The 14,362-nt window shown below is 37.0% G+C and overlaps 1 pseudogene; it reads left to right on the top strand.

The window, feature by feature from the left end:
* The window catches only part of LOC139901512 (uncharacterized), a 115,246-nt pseudogene that overhangs the window by 82,913 nt on the left and 17,971 nt on the right, over nucleotides 1–14,362 (top strand).

Below are 14,362 nucleotides of genomic sequence, written 5' to 3'. Positions count from 1 at the left end.
ATCTTCAGTTGGCGGGAGGCATAGGCAATAACCTTTGATCGTTGCATCAGTACACAACCAAAACCACTCTTCGATGCATCGCAATAAACAACAAAGTCATCACTACCTTCAGGAAGTGATAGGATAGGTGCGGAGGTTAACTTCTTCTTCAAAGTTTGGAATGCTGATTCGTGTGCGGGTTCCCAAATGAACTGCTTGCCCTTGTGAGTCAGTGCGGTCAAAGGACGCGCAATCAGAGAAAATCCTTCGATAAACCTTCGATAATAACCGGCGAGACCTAGAAATTGGCGAATATGCGTTGGAGTAGTGGGGGTCTCCCACTTGCTGATGGCTTCAATCTTGGCGGGATCAACTTTGATACCCTGGTCGCTCACAACATGACCCAAAAATTGTACCTCCTTCAACCAAAATTCACACTTGGAGAATTTGGCGTAAAGTTGCTCTTGTCTTAAGAGTTCAAGCACTAATCGGAGGTGTTGCTCATGTTCTTCTTCGCTCTTAGAGTAGATGAGGATATCATCTATGAAGACGATAACAAACTTGTCCAAGTAAGGCTTGCAGACACGATTCATGAGGTCCATGAACACGGCAGGTGCATTTGTCAAACCGAATGGCATCACGAGGAACTCATAATGACCATAACGGGTCCTGAATACAGTTTTCATCACGTCACTTTCCTTCACCCTCAGCTGGTGATATCCGGATCGTAAATCGATCTTTGAATAAACGCTCGATCCTTGTAGTTGATCAAAAAGATCGTCAATTCGTGGAAGAGGATATCGATTCTTGATAGTCAATTTGTTGAGTTCACGGTAGTCGATACACATATGGAAGGATCCATCCTTCTTCTTCACAAACAACACCGGTGCGCCCCAAGGCGAGAAGCTTGGTTGGATAAACCCTCGATCTAATAGCTCTTGTAGTTGACTCTGTAATTCTTGCATCTCGGAAGGTGCGAGTCTATAAGGTGCGCAAGCTACAGGTCCATTTAAGTGTAGGGTGGGCTTACTAGTCCAAGTCCATTTAAGTGTAGGGTGGGCTTACTAGTCCAAGTCCATTAATTAAAGGCCCAAGTCCAATTAAAGATGCAATTTAAATAATTAAAGCCCAAGTAAATAATCACTAACCTTGATTAATTAAAATGATTAATAATAAATAATCATGAATGTAAATAATATTCTAAAAATATTATTCGCGAAGTTTCGTGTGTCGCAGAGACGTTTCGGGCCCTTAAAAGTCAAGTACGGGCAATCATGGAAACATGTAAATGTAATTATATACATTCGTTTAATCACACGTATTAATAATAATAATTATTAATAAATAAATGTTGGAAAATCCAGGGTCGTTACACCGAGAATCAAAACGCCGTTAACTCCCTTAGACAATACTTATGTTGTTGAAGTAGCTAATGGTAAAGAACTTACTGCTAAGACTGTACATCGTAAATGCAACATTAATCTGGGTGCTAGGGATTTTGAGATAGACTTGATACCGATTGAACTTGGTAGTTTTGATATTGTTATTGGTATGGATTGGTTATCCGTGAACCGTGCTGAGATCGTGCGTTATGATAAGGCTATTCGTATTACTGATGTGATTGGAGAGCCACTGATGGTCTTTGGAGATAAGAAATGCACACAGTTAAATCTTATTAGCTGTATGAAAGTTCTTAAACATCTCCGCAAAGGCTGTCATGCTATTCTTGCTCATGTTGTTAATCCTAGTAAGGAAGTGAAGAACGTTGATGACGTTCACATTGTTAGGGATTTTCCCGAGGTGTTTCCCGATGACTTACCTGGCCTTCCGCCGTAACGTGCGGTAGAATTTTAAATTGATCTTGTTCCCGGCGCTGCTCCTGTAGCACGTGCTCCTTATCGTCTTGCGCCTTCCGAACTTCAAGAATTGTCGAGTCAACTCCGTGGGTTGTTAGACAAAGGTTTTATTCGTCCTAGTTCGTCCCCTTGGGGAGCTCCCGTTCTGTTTGTTAAGAAGAAGGATGGTTCTTTTCGTGTATGCATTGATTATCGTGAACTGAATAAGCTCACTTTAAAAATCGTTATCCTCTACCGAGAATTGATGATCTGTTCGATCAGCTTCAGGGTTCTTCCGTTTATTCAAAAATTGATCTTCGTTCTGGCTATCATCAGTTGCGTGTTAAAGAATCTGATGTTTCAAAAACTGCTTTTCGCACCCGTTACGGTCACTTTGAATTTCTTGTTATGCCGTTCGGATTGACAAATGCACCTGCTGTGTTCATAGACCTCATGAACCGTGTGTGTAGACCCTATCTGGACAAGCTCGTTATTGTTTTCATCGACGACATCCTTATCTATTCTAAGAGTGATGAAGAGCACGAAGAACACTTGAGGTTAGTGCTTGATTTGTTAAATAAAGAAGAGTTGTACGCTAAGTTCTCTAAGTGTGCTTTTTGGTTAAGAGAAGTTCAGTTCCTTGGTCATATTGTTAATAAACAGGGAATACAAGTTGATCCTGCTAAAATTGAGGCGATTGAAAAGTGGGAAACCCCGAAAACTCCTACTCAGATTCGTCAGTTCTTAGGGTTGGCAGGTTATTATCGAAGGTTCATTCAGGATTTCTCTCGTATTGCAAAACCTCTGACTGCTTTAACGCATAAGGGGAAGAAGTATGAGTGGAAGGATGAACAAGAGAATGCTTTTCAGATTTTGAAGAAGAAGTTGACTACCGCTCCAATTTTGTCACTACCGGAGGGTAATGACGATTTTGTTGTTTATTGTGATGCATCGCGACAAGGCTATGGTTGCGTTTTGATGCAACGAAAGAAGGTTATTGCGTATGCGTCACGACAGTTGAAGATTCACGAACAGAACTATACAACTCATGATTTAGAGTTGGGGGCTGTTGTTTTTGCGCTTAAAATATGGAGACACTATCTTTATGGTGTTAAGAGTACTGTGTACACCGATCACAAGAGTCTTCAACATATCCTCGATCAGAAACAGTTGAACATGAGACAATGAAGATGGATTGAGACGTTGAATGATTATAATTGTGACCTTTTGTATCACCCGGGTAAGGCCAATGTTGTGGCTGATGCATTGAGTCGTAAAGAAAGGACTGAACCTCGCAGGGTTAGGGCCTTGAATATGACAATTAGATCAAACCTCGTTAGGCAGATTCTTGAGGCACAACAAGAAGCCTTAAAGGAGGAGAATTTCGTGAAGGAGAATGTAGAAAAGGTAGCTAAGAAGTTCGAAGTATGAGCTGATGGTACTAGGTATTTTGCGGGACGTCTATGGGTTCCGAAATTTGGAGGTCTTAGACAACTTGTTTTGGATGAGGCTCATAAGTCTATATACTCTATTCATCCTGGTTCAAGAAAGATGTATCAGGATCTTAAGGAGCTGTATTGGTGGCATAATTTGAAAGGTGATGTAGCTAAGTATGTGATTAAGTGTTTGACCTGTGCTAAGGTCAAAGCTGAACATCAAAAACCATCTGGACTTTTGGTGCAACCAGATATTCCCGAGTGGAAGTGGGAAGGTATCACTATGGATTTTATTACTAAGTTACCAAGAGTTTCGGGTGGCTATGATGTGATTTGGGTGATTGTAGATCGACTCACTAAGTCAGCTCACTTTTTGCCGATTAGGGAAACGGATTCGATGGAGAAACTCACCCGTTTGTATTTGAAAGAGATTGTTTCTAGGCATGGTGTTCCCGTGTCCATTATTTCCGACCGAGACAGTCGATTTGTGTTGAGGTTTTGGCGATCTTTACAGGAAGCCTTGGGTACTAGGTTGGATATGAGCACCGCTTATCATCCTCAAACGGATGGTCAAAGTGAAAGGACCATTCAGACATTAGAAGATATGTTGCGAGCGTGCGTCATCGATTTTGGAAATGGGTGGGATAAATATTTGCCGCTAGCTGAGTTTTCTTATAACAACAGTTACCACGCAAGTATTAAATCCGCACCGTTTGAAGCTTTGTACGGTAGGAAATGTAGGTTTCCTATTTGTTGGAATGAGGTTGGGGATGCTCAACTTACAGGTCGAGAGATTATTCACGAGACTACTGAGAAGATTGTACAAATTAAAGAAAGGTTGAGAACTGCTAGAAGTCGGCAAAAGAGTTATGCCGATAAGGGAAGGAAAGATGTTGAATTTCAAGTTGGTGATCGTGTTATGTTAAAGGTTTCGCCTTGGAAGGGCGTAATCCATTTTGGTAAAAGGGGAAAGTTAAGTCCTCGTTTCGTGGGACCTTTTGAGATCATTGAAAGAGTTGGACCGGTGGCTTATCGTTTGAAATTGCCACAAGAACTCAGTGCTGTTCACGATGTTTTCCATATTTCGAATTTAAAGAAGTGTTTGGCTGAATTTGATCAGACTATTCCTTTGGAGGAACTTCAAGTTGATAAGTAATTGCATTTTATTGAGGAGCCTGTTGAAATCATGGACCGAGAGGTTAAGACTCTTAAACAGAGCAGAATTCCCATTGTTCGGGTCAGATGGAACGTTAGACGCGGTCCCGAGTTCACTTGGGAGCGTGAAGACCAGATGAAGCAGAAATACCCGCATTTGTTCTCAGATGCCGAGTCAACCCCTGCGCCTGCTTAAATTTCGGGACGAAATTTCCGTAACGGGAAGGTACTGTCACGACCCTACTTTTTCCGTTATCTTTTTTAGTTAATTATTTAACGACCGTTAACTGTTAGTGTGCCACGTCATTTCTATGACCTGTATTATTATTTTTGTAATAATATATATATATTAATTATTATGTGTTATGTGAATATTTGTATTCATATTTTAATTTATACGTTTCTACGTCTCGCGGATTTTCATCCGGCGAATCTTTTTGGTTTTCAAACCAACGGTCGAGTTTTTGGGACATTTAAATCCTAAATATTTTAAATATGATATTTTAAGATCATATTATTATATAGTGTATTTATATTTATTTTTCGTCGCGCGTTTGTTATCTTTCCGGATTTCAAATCGCGTAAGTGCATTTTCGCGTTTCAGGATTCGTTTGGGCTTTCGGGCTACAAGGAATTATCAATTAACAAGTTTGGCCCACCATGGGGCCCACCCCATCTCAAAATCGGCCGAACCCCTTAGAGGGGTGGAGCCTTGCCTTGTTTTTTTTCCATTTTGTGATTTACAATTCACTTTCTAAAAACCTAGCTCCTAAATAATTCCCTAATATTTTTCTTTCTCCCTTTTGGCTCCTTGGCCGTCGCCATCCTCACCCAACATCACCATCATCATCTAAAATTATAGCTTGGATCAAGGAGTAATTAGTATAAACGCCTTCCTCGTTCCGTTCTCTACGCGATAACATCAATCGTTTCTCGATTAGGGTATAAACCCTAACCCTAGAATTTTCAAATTTTCATTTATCTTCTGTATTTTGATGATTATTTAGTAGTATGATGTTTGTGGATTATTGTAATGATGTTTGTATGCATAAATGTACTCATAATTGCATGTATTCGGTTTATAAAATTCTGGACAGCAGCTATTTCGTGTATTCTGGGTTTGTGACTGATATAAAAGTTAAAATAAACTATTTATATGAGTTCCTCTCATCAAGACATTAATTTTAGACTCCGGATTCATGTCGTTTCGATTCCCGGAGCCCTAGTTATGATCAAATTACTATTTTGTTAAAATTGAATTGTGATATTGAAATGAACCAAGTTTGGTCCGACTTTGTGACCTTCCTTGGAGTCTTTAGGGTGTGTTAGTATGTTATGACTGATGGTGGGATGAACTTTCATGTTCGGGTCACCTAAATCCGAGCCACGGTTCACCCGGTATGACTAAAACACGGTTTCGAGTAAATTGAAGGTCCAAGTGGTGTCATGGCTGATTACCACGACTTGTGAACTGTTCTTGGTGTGTTCTTGAGTGCACCACTGTGTCGGGTGGTTTGAATAGGCGGAGATGCATATAAGGCTCGCCAGAAATCGACACCCGGGGCTCAAGATACGACCCGAGGAACTTTTGAATTAAAACTTATGATTAATTCTAAAACTTATGATAAAAATAATGAATTTCATTATTAATTAATTACTTATGATAAAAGAAGTAATTATTATTATTTAAGACTTATGATATAAATATTTATTATATCATTTAATTATTATTTATGATTTAATTAACATTTTAATTTAACTTACGATTAATAATACTTTTATTATTATTTGAAAATACTTATGATAAGTATTAAATTTATTTTATGAGAATATTATTATAAGACTTATAATAAAGATTAAATAATTATTTAATTATTATAAGACTTAATTATTATTTAATTATGATTTAATTATTAAATACTTATGATTTAATAATTATAATTAGAAACTTATGATATGGTTAATAATTCATTATTAATTAATAATACTTATGATATGATTTAAAAATTTATTATTAATTAATAATACTTATATTATGATTAATATTTAATTAATTAATTAAATACTTATGATATATTAATTATATCACTTCAACTTATATTAACTTTAATAATTCATTTTATTTAATTAAACTTATGTTATGACTTAATTATACACTTTTAACTTTAATAAACATTATAACTTATGTTATTATTATAATTTACACTTTTCAAATTAATGTTGACTATGTTTGACCAAGGTTGACTTTTGAGTTGACTTTCGGTTGACTTTGAATTTCAGTTGACTTTTGTTGACTTTCTAAATAAGGAAACTTTCCTAATTTAAAAATTTTCTAAAAATAGAATTTTCTAAATTTGGAAACTTTCCAAAAATAGAAACTTTCCAAAAATAGAAACTTTCCAAAAATAGAAACTTTTCAAAAATGGAAACCTGCTAAAAATAGAAACTTTCTATAAATAGAAAGTATGTGTCCGTACGCTGTTCCAGTCAAACCGATGCTTGCCGAGTATTGTTCTATGACTACTTGCAACATGTACAATAGCTATCATACTAAGACTTGACCTAAGTTAGTTATTTATATCGACCTGCTTTATTTATAGGTCGGCGTTGTGATCGTTCCTGATCACTTTACTCTATTTGCTGTTCGCTTGTTTGTGTGGTTTCTTCAGTTGCTTTTAAGGTGAGTTATAGTCCCGTTTTTACATACTTTTCAAAGTATATTTTTGGGATGTGATTACATGCATTTTTATTTACGTTTAGATACAAGTAACAGTTAAATTTAATTATTCATTGTGAGTTGGACAAAAATATTCCCTAGTCTGGTAACTGTAATCATTGGTTTCTACCGGTGAACGCGAATCCTACGGATAGATCTATCGGGTTTGACAACCCCATTTTGAGCTAGTCGCGGTAGCAATTTATAATCGGAATGTCTAGTACTTCGTAATTTGTTGTAGATACACTGTCCAAGTGTATATTTTTATTGTGTTTGGCAAGGGTAAATAAAGGGTTAAGTGGTTACCAGGTGGCTCATTGATAATGGAATAATGTTTAATGTTTTCTAACATTTTTAAATCTTGTGGTCTAAAGTTTACTTATTATTTAAACCTATAATTCACTCAACCTTTGTGTTGACAGTTTACTTGCATGTTTTCACAGGTACTTGAGTTTTGTGATGCTTCCGCTGTGTTTAGAAGAGTCTGCATGCATTTGGGCAGATTTTATGAAACAATTTATGAAACTTAGGCTTGCATTCTATTTTTGGATAATTTAAACTTGTGGGTTTGTTGGCAAGGTTTTGTGTCAACTTTTGGTTTATTACTATGGTTGGTTGTTTTGAAACTACATATTTTCGTTTGTTTCCTTTTTGGGAAACATTTGAAATAAAAGAATGCAACTTTGTTTATTTAATTCATTTAAGTCCGATCAAGCTGTGGGACCAACTGACGGATCCGTTAAGTGTTTTGACGGGGTCGTCACAACATCCAAAGTTTGGGACGGCGTCCAGCTCAAAACAACTGGGACGGCGTCCAAGCAATTGGGACGGCGTCCCAATGGTCTTCCAGCTACTGATCACGGGTCCAACTCACACGAGCGAAAAACCCGCTTCCCGACACTTTCAAACAAAAACCTTTTTACCACAAGTCAATATAAGTGAAACTAAGAGATTTTCATCATCAAATAAAGTTTTACATCAACGGGCCCACATCGCCCATTTTACGAGTTTCGTTCAAAAATAAAAGTTTCGACCAAATATAAGTTTAAGTTCCAAACGACACTAGAGCATGGTGTTTGGGGTTAAACTACCCAATCTCGGTCGAACTCCAAAAGCTAACACCCAAAAGCATCCCCTAACAAAACAAGTGGGAGATCACTAATCCAATTGAACGCTCTTACCCTTGTCAACGCCCGAGCCTATAAAAAGGTAAACAACGAGAGGGTAAGCAAAGCTTAGTGAATGCAATAATTATAAGAATACATATATAATTATACCTACTTGCATACACTTACACAACCGCAAACATGCTAGCAAACAACATTAGCTTATCGTCGCAATAACAAGCTATAATTCACCAATACCCCCAAGCTAGCATAACAACCGCATATAAATATAACTCGAATAATATAATATGCTTACGACACAAATAACCATGGTTAACCAATAGTACAAGGGAACGGCGCTCGCGAAAATGCCATCAGTGTTCACAACATCCGTTAGGGCACTTAACACCTCGCACCACTAACCCCTAGGTTGGCACCTTAACACCTCGGCACTTCACCCCGAGTGGCATCTTAACACCTCGATGCTTCACTCATTATTTTACGGAGTGGTGTCTTAACACCTCGACACTACACTCCTAGGTGGCATCTTAACACCTCGATGCTACACCCGAGTGGCATCTTAACACCTCGATGCTACACTCTTCACGTGAAACGTGGTGTCTTAACACCTCGACACTACACATTTCACGCTACAACAAATAGATACATTATATACCTACGCATATAATTATTCCACTCACCTCAAAGTCTTGTGAAAAGATACCCGAGCTTGCGAAACCTCAAAGTAACGTACCTATCACGTTATACATATTATTAAACGCAAACTCAAGTCGGTCAACCAATTCTTTCACCATTCCTAAGTCATTTTGACCCAAAGTGCAATCCCGACCCATTTTGCACCATTAACCCTAATAATGGGTCAACTTCACCAAAAACCCTAAACCTAGTCAAATATGGTCTTATTACATTTTTAAATCACCAATTTAACTCATTTTCACACATGCAAGACCACTTAGGTCATTAAAGACCCATTTGACCCATTTCAAGGTCAACACACCCATTTGGGTCATCCACAACCCAAATGACACCCACTAACATTAACTATAAGTGTACTAGTGATTTGTTAGGCCTTTAAGACCCATTTACCCCTTTCAAAACCCTAGGTTAGTCACCATTTGGGTCTTCATGACCCAAACTTACCCAAAACCCCCAAATTACTCACAAATGGGTTTTATGTGCAACACTAACCCAAACCCTAACCCTTAAACACATTAAACTAAGGTAATCAAGTTTAGGGCTTACCACCACAATCAAAACGAAGCTAACGAGGAGATGAACAACTTTAATGCTCGAGCTAGAACCCGAAACAAGCTTTTTCCTCTCCTATTTGAGCTTTCTCACACTTAAATGCACTCTCACTCTAGAATTGAAGTGGATGAGGTTTAGTGGTTGGAAATGGAGTAATGAAGCTCAACAAAACTGATCTAGGGCCTTTAATTCGTCCACAAAGTGAAATTACCAAAATGCCCATCTAAAATTTCTAAAAACAAAAAGGCTTGTCTGCCAGCCATTCTGGACGGCGTCCAGAAAGTTGGACGGCATCCAGGCCTTTAATCTGGGATGGCGTCCCGCCCATTTGGACACCGTCCCACCAGTCTGAGGAAACCGGATCTTACAATATCCCAACATAGGATTTCGTGAATTAGAAAGAGCTTCTAACATGCAACATAAAGAAGCATGTTATGCTTACGGGTTAGTGATGTTCGCTTCTCACCAAAGTGAGAAAAAGAACATCGGATTACAACTATTAAATGAAACATTCCCACAAGTGACGGACTCAGTAGTTGGGGTAAGAAACAAGGTTTTTAGATTGCTACGAGGCTGTTGGGCATTACGAAATCCTCGTTCTTTTGACGATATTACAACATGCTGCCTAGCCAATGGTCATAACGGTTACTTTCCATAAGATCAAGGATGGGAAGTCATTTTAGTAAAATCAGAATGCATGATCTGTTTCTGGACTTATAAATTACGTGTCTTTATTGCCTTTACTGAACAACTTGCGTATTAATTAGAATTACCTTTATAGCTGTCGTGTAGCAAGTTATTATGTGCTATATTTCATTCTATATGTATAATAGTGGTATTGTATGTTTGTAAAATATTGTATAAAAGTTTGAACGCAAAATATTATTGTAATAAGTTTTTCATATAGAATCGTAGTAGTTGAATTGTATAATAGCTACTAAGTATGAACTTAACGGGTAGGTACTACCCGAATTAAAACTATAAAATGCTAATATGAAGAAAAAGCTTTTATAAATAAGTTCATATTATGCTACGAAATACTATTGACTACTCTTAAATTCTATATGATTAACTCAATTCTTTTGAGCTATTTTTGAAGGAAATGGCACCGGCGACTCGTCAGAATTTGAACATGAGCGAGGAAGACTTCCGTGTTTTCCTTGCATCAAACATAGCCGCAGTATAGGCTGCGATGCAAAATAACAATAACTCTAGATCTAGCAGTGGAACTAATTCCACAAGAAATCGTGTAGGATGCTCCTACAAAGAATTCACTGCCTGCAAACCTTTGGAATTTGATGGAACCGAAGGACTAATTGGATTGAAACGGTGGACGAGAAGGTCAAATCGGTGTTTGCCATAAGTAAGTGTACTGAAGAGGACAAAGTTAAGTACGCTACGCATTCCTTCACAGGTACTGCGTTAACGTGGTGGAACACCTATCTTGAACAGGTAGGACAAAATGCTGCTTACGCACTACCGTGGTCGACATTCAAGCAATTGATAAACGAGCAGTACCGTCCTAGAAATGAAGTCAATAAGCTCAAGGTAGAACTTAGAGAGTTACGAACACAAGGATTCGACATTACCACATATGAACGACGATTCAAAGAGTTGTGCCTATTGTGTCCGGGAGCGTTCGAAGATGAAGAAGAGAAGATCGACGCGTTTGTAAAAGGGTTACCAGTAAGGATTCAAGAAGATGTGAGTTCACACGAGCCCGCTTCCATACAGAAGGCAAGTCGAATGGCTCATAAACTCATAAATCAGATTGAGGGGAGAATTAAAGAACAGGCGGCCGAAGAAGCCAACACGAAACAACTCAAGAGAAAGTGGGAGGAAAACGGTGACAAGAGTCACCAGTACAACAACAATCACAATTACAACCACAACCGCAATAACAATCGCAACAATAACCGCAATCCTAACAATAACTACAACAAACGTCCCAACAACAACAACAACTACTACTACAACAACCGTTTCAACAACAATAACAATCCCAACAACAACCTCAATAACAACAAATAACAGAAACAACCATGCTTCAGGTGTGCAGAGTACCATCCGAATGTGTTTTGCTCAACAGTTTGCACCAAGTGTAAGAGAAGTGGTCATGGCGTGGCAAAATGTGAGATTTACGGACCAAAGAACAACAAAAATAAAGAAATAAATAAGGTTGGAACAAATAATGCCGACGTGGTTTGTTATAAATGTGGAAAACCGGGCCACATTATTAGAAATTGCCCAAACCAAGGGAATACTAATGGGCAAGGCCGCGGAAGAGTTTTAAATATTAATGCGGCAGAAGCGCAGGAAGACCCGGAGCTTGTTACGGGTACGTTTCTTATTGACAATACATCTGCTTATGTTTTATTTGATTCGGGTGCGGATAGAAGCTATATGAGTAGAGATTTTTGTGCTAAATTAAGTTGCCCATTGACACATTTGGATAGTAAATTTTTACTCGAATTAGCAAACGGTAAATTAATTTCAGCAGATAATATATGTCGGGATAGAGAAATTAAACTGGGGAATGAAACGTTTAAAATTAATTTAATACCAGTCGAGTTAGGGAGTTTTGATATAATAATTGGCATGGACTGGTTGAAAAAGGTGAGAGCAGAGATCGTTTGTTACAAAAATGCGATTCGCATTATGCGTGAAAAGGGAAGACCTTTAATGGTGTACGAAGAAAAGAACAATGCGAAATTAAATCTTATTAGTAGTTTGAAGGCGCAAAAACTAATAAGAAAAGGTTGTTACGTCATTCTAGCACACATCAAGGAAGTTAAACCTGAAGAAAATAACATCAGTGATGTTCCCGTCGCAAAAGAATTTCCCGATGTATTTCCAAAAGAATTACCTGGATTACCCCCACATCGATCCGTTGAATTTCAAATAGATCTTGTACCAGGAGCTGCACCAATAGCTTGTGCTCCATACAGACTCGCACCCAGCGAAATGAAAGAATTACAAAGTCAGTTACAAGAACTTTTAGAGCGTGGTTTCATTCGACCAAGTACATCACCATGAGGAGCTCCTGTTTTGTTTGTCAAGAAGAAGGTGTAGTGACCCGAACTTTTCCATGTTTATATATATTAATTGAGATTGATATTTACATGATTAAATGTTTCCAACATGTTAAGCAATCAAACTTGTTAAGACTTGATTAATTGAAATATGTTTCATATAGACAATTGACCACCCAAGTTGACCGGCGATTCACGAACGTTAAAACTTGCAAAAACGACTTGACGATATATATATGGATATACATATGGTTAACATGAGATTATGATAAGTAATTATCTCCATAAGTATATTAACAATGAGTTATATACATATAAACAAGACTACTAACTTAAGGATTTCGAAACGAGACATATATGTAACGATTATCGTTGTAACGACATTTAAATGTATATATATCATATTAAGATATATTAATATATCATAATATCATGATAATATAATAATTTAACATCTCATTAGATATAATAAACAATGGGTTAACAACATTAATTGAGATCGTTAACTTAAAGGTTTCAAAACAACACTTACATGTAACGACTAACGATGACTTAACGACTCCGTTAAAATGTATATACATGTAGTGTATTTAGATGTATTAAAATACTTTTGGAAGACTTCAAGACATATATCAAAACACACATACTTAACGAAAATGGTTACAGTTACTTTCCCATTCTTTTCTTTCATCAAGAATTCTAGTCGTATTCTTACCCGTATTATACACAGCTTCAAAACGTACTTACTATGGGTATATACCAATAGGAACTAGCATGGGATTCCACTCTTGATTATGTCATGTATGACTAATCAATTTTAACTTCTACCATGAGCTAGTCAACTAACTAGAACTCCTTTTAACCCCACTCACCACTCACCACTCACCACTCACCAATTAACACTCATCATTCACTCCATTTCACTTCCAAATCTCTTTCTAATTCTCTCTCAACACACCCACACTATTATGAACGTATTTTTCCAGTAGTTAATCATCATCTTCATCAAAAATCACTTCAAGAATCAAGCTATAATCATCATAGGAAGAACACTTCAAGAATACTTCAAAAATCCCTTCAAGTTTACTAATTTACTTCCAAGCTTTCTAATCCATTCCAAGTAATCATCTAAGATCAAGAAACCTTTGTTATATATAGTAGGTTATCTTTCTTATTCAAGGTAATATTCATATTCAAACTTTGATTCAATTTCTATAACTATAAACTATCTTAATTCGAGCAAAAATCTTACTTGAACTTGTTTTTGTGTCATGATCCTACTTCAAGAACTTTCAAGCCATCCAAGATCCTTTGAAGCTAGATCATTTCTTGTCACTTCCAGTAGGTTTACCTACTAAACTTGAGGTAGTAATGATGTTCATAACATCATTCGATTCATATATATAAAACTATCTTATTCGAAGGTTTAAACTCGTAATCACTAGAACATAGTTTAGTTAATTCTAAACTTGTTCGCAAACAAAAGTTAATCCTTCTAACTTGACTTTTAAAATTAACTAAACACATGTTCTATATCTATATGATATGCTAACTTAATGATTTAAAACCTGGAAACACGAAAAACACCGTAAAACCGGATTTACGCCGTCGTAGTAACACCGCGGGCTGTTTTGGGTTAGTTAATTAAAAACTATGATAAACTTTGATTTAAAAGTTGTTATTCTGAGAAAATGATTTTTATTATGAACATGAAACTATATCCAAAAATTATGGTTAAACTCAAAGTGGAAGTATGTTTTCTAAAATGGTCATCTAGACGTCGTTCTTTCGACTGAAATGACTACCTTTACAAAAACGACTTGTAACTTATTTT

Source organism: Rutidosis leptorrhynchoides, chromosome 3 (genome assembly GCF_046630445.1).
Source record: "Rutidosis leptorrhynchoides isolate AG116_Rl617_1_P2 chromosome 3, CSIRO_AGI_Rlap_v1, whole genome shotgun sequence".
Lineage (NCBI taxonomy): Eukaryota > Viridiplantae > Streptophyta > Magnoliopsida > Asterales > Asteraceae > Rutidosis > Rutidosis leptorrhynchoides.
Note: the sequence above shows the minus strand (reverse complement) of the source record. Positions and strands in the feature narration are given on the sequence as shown.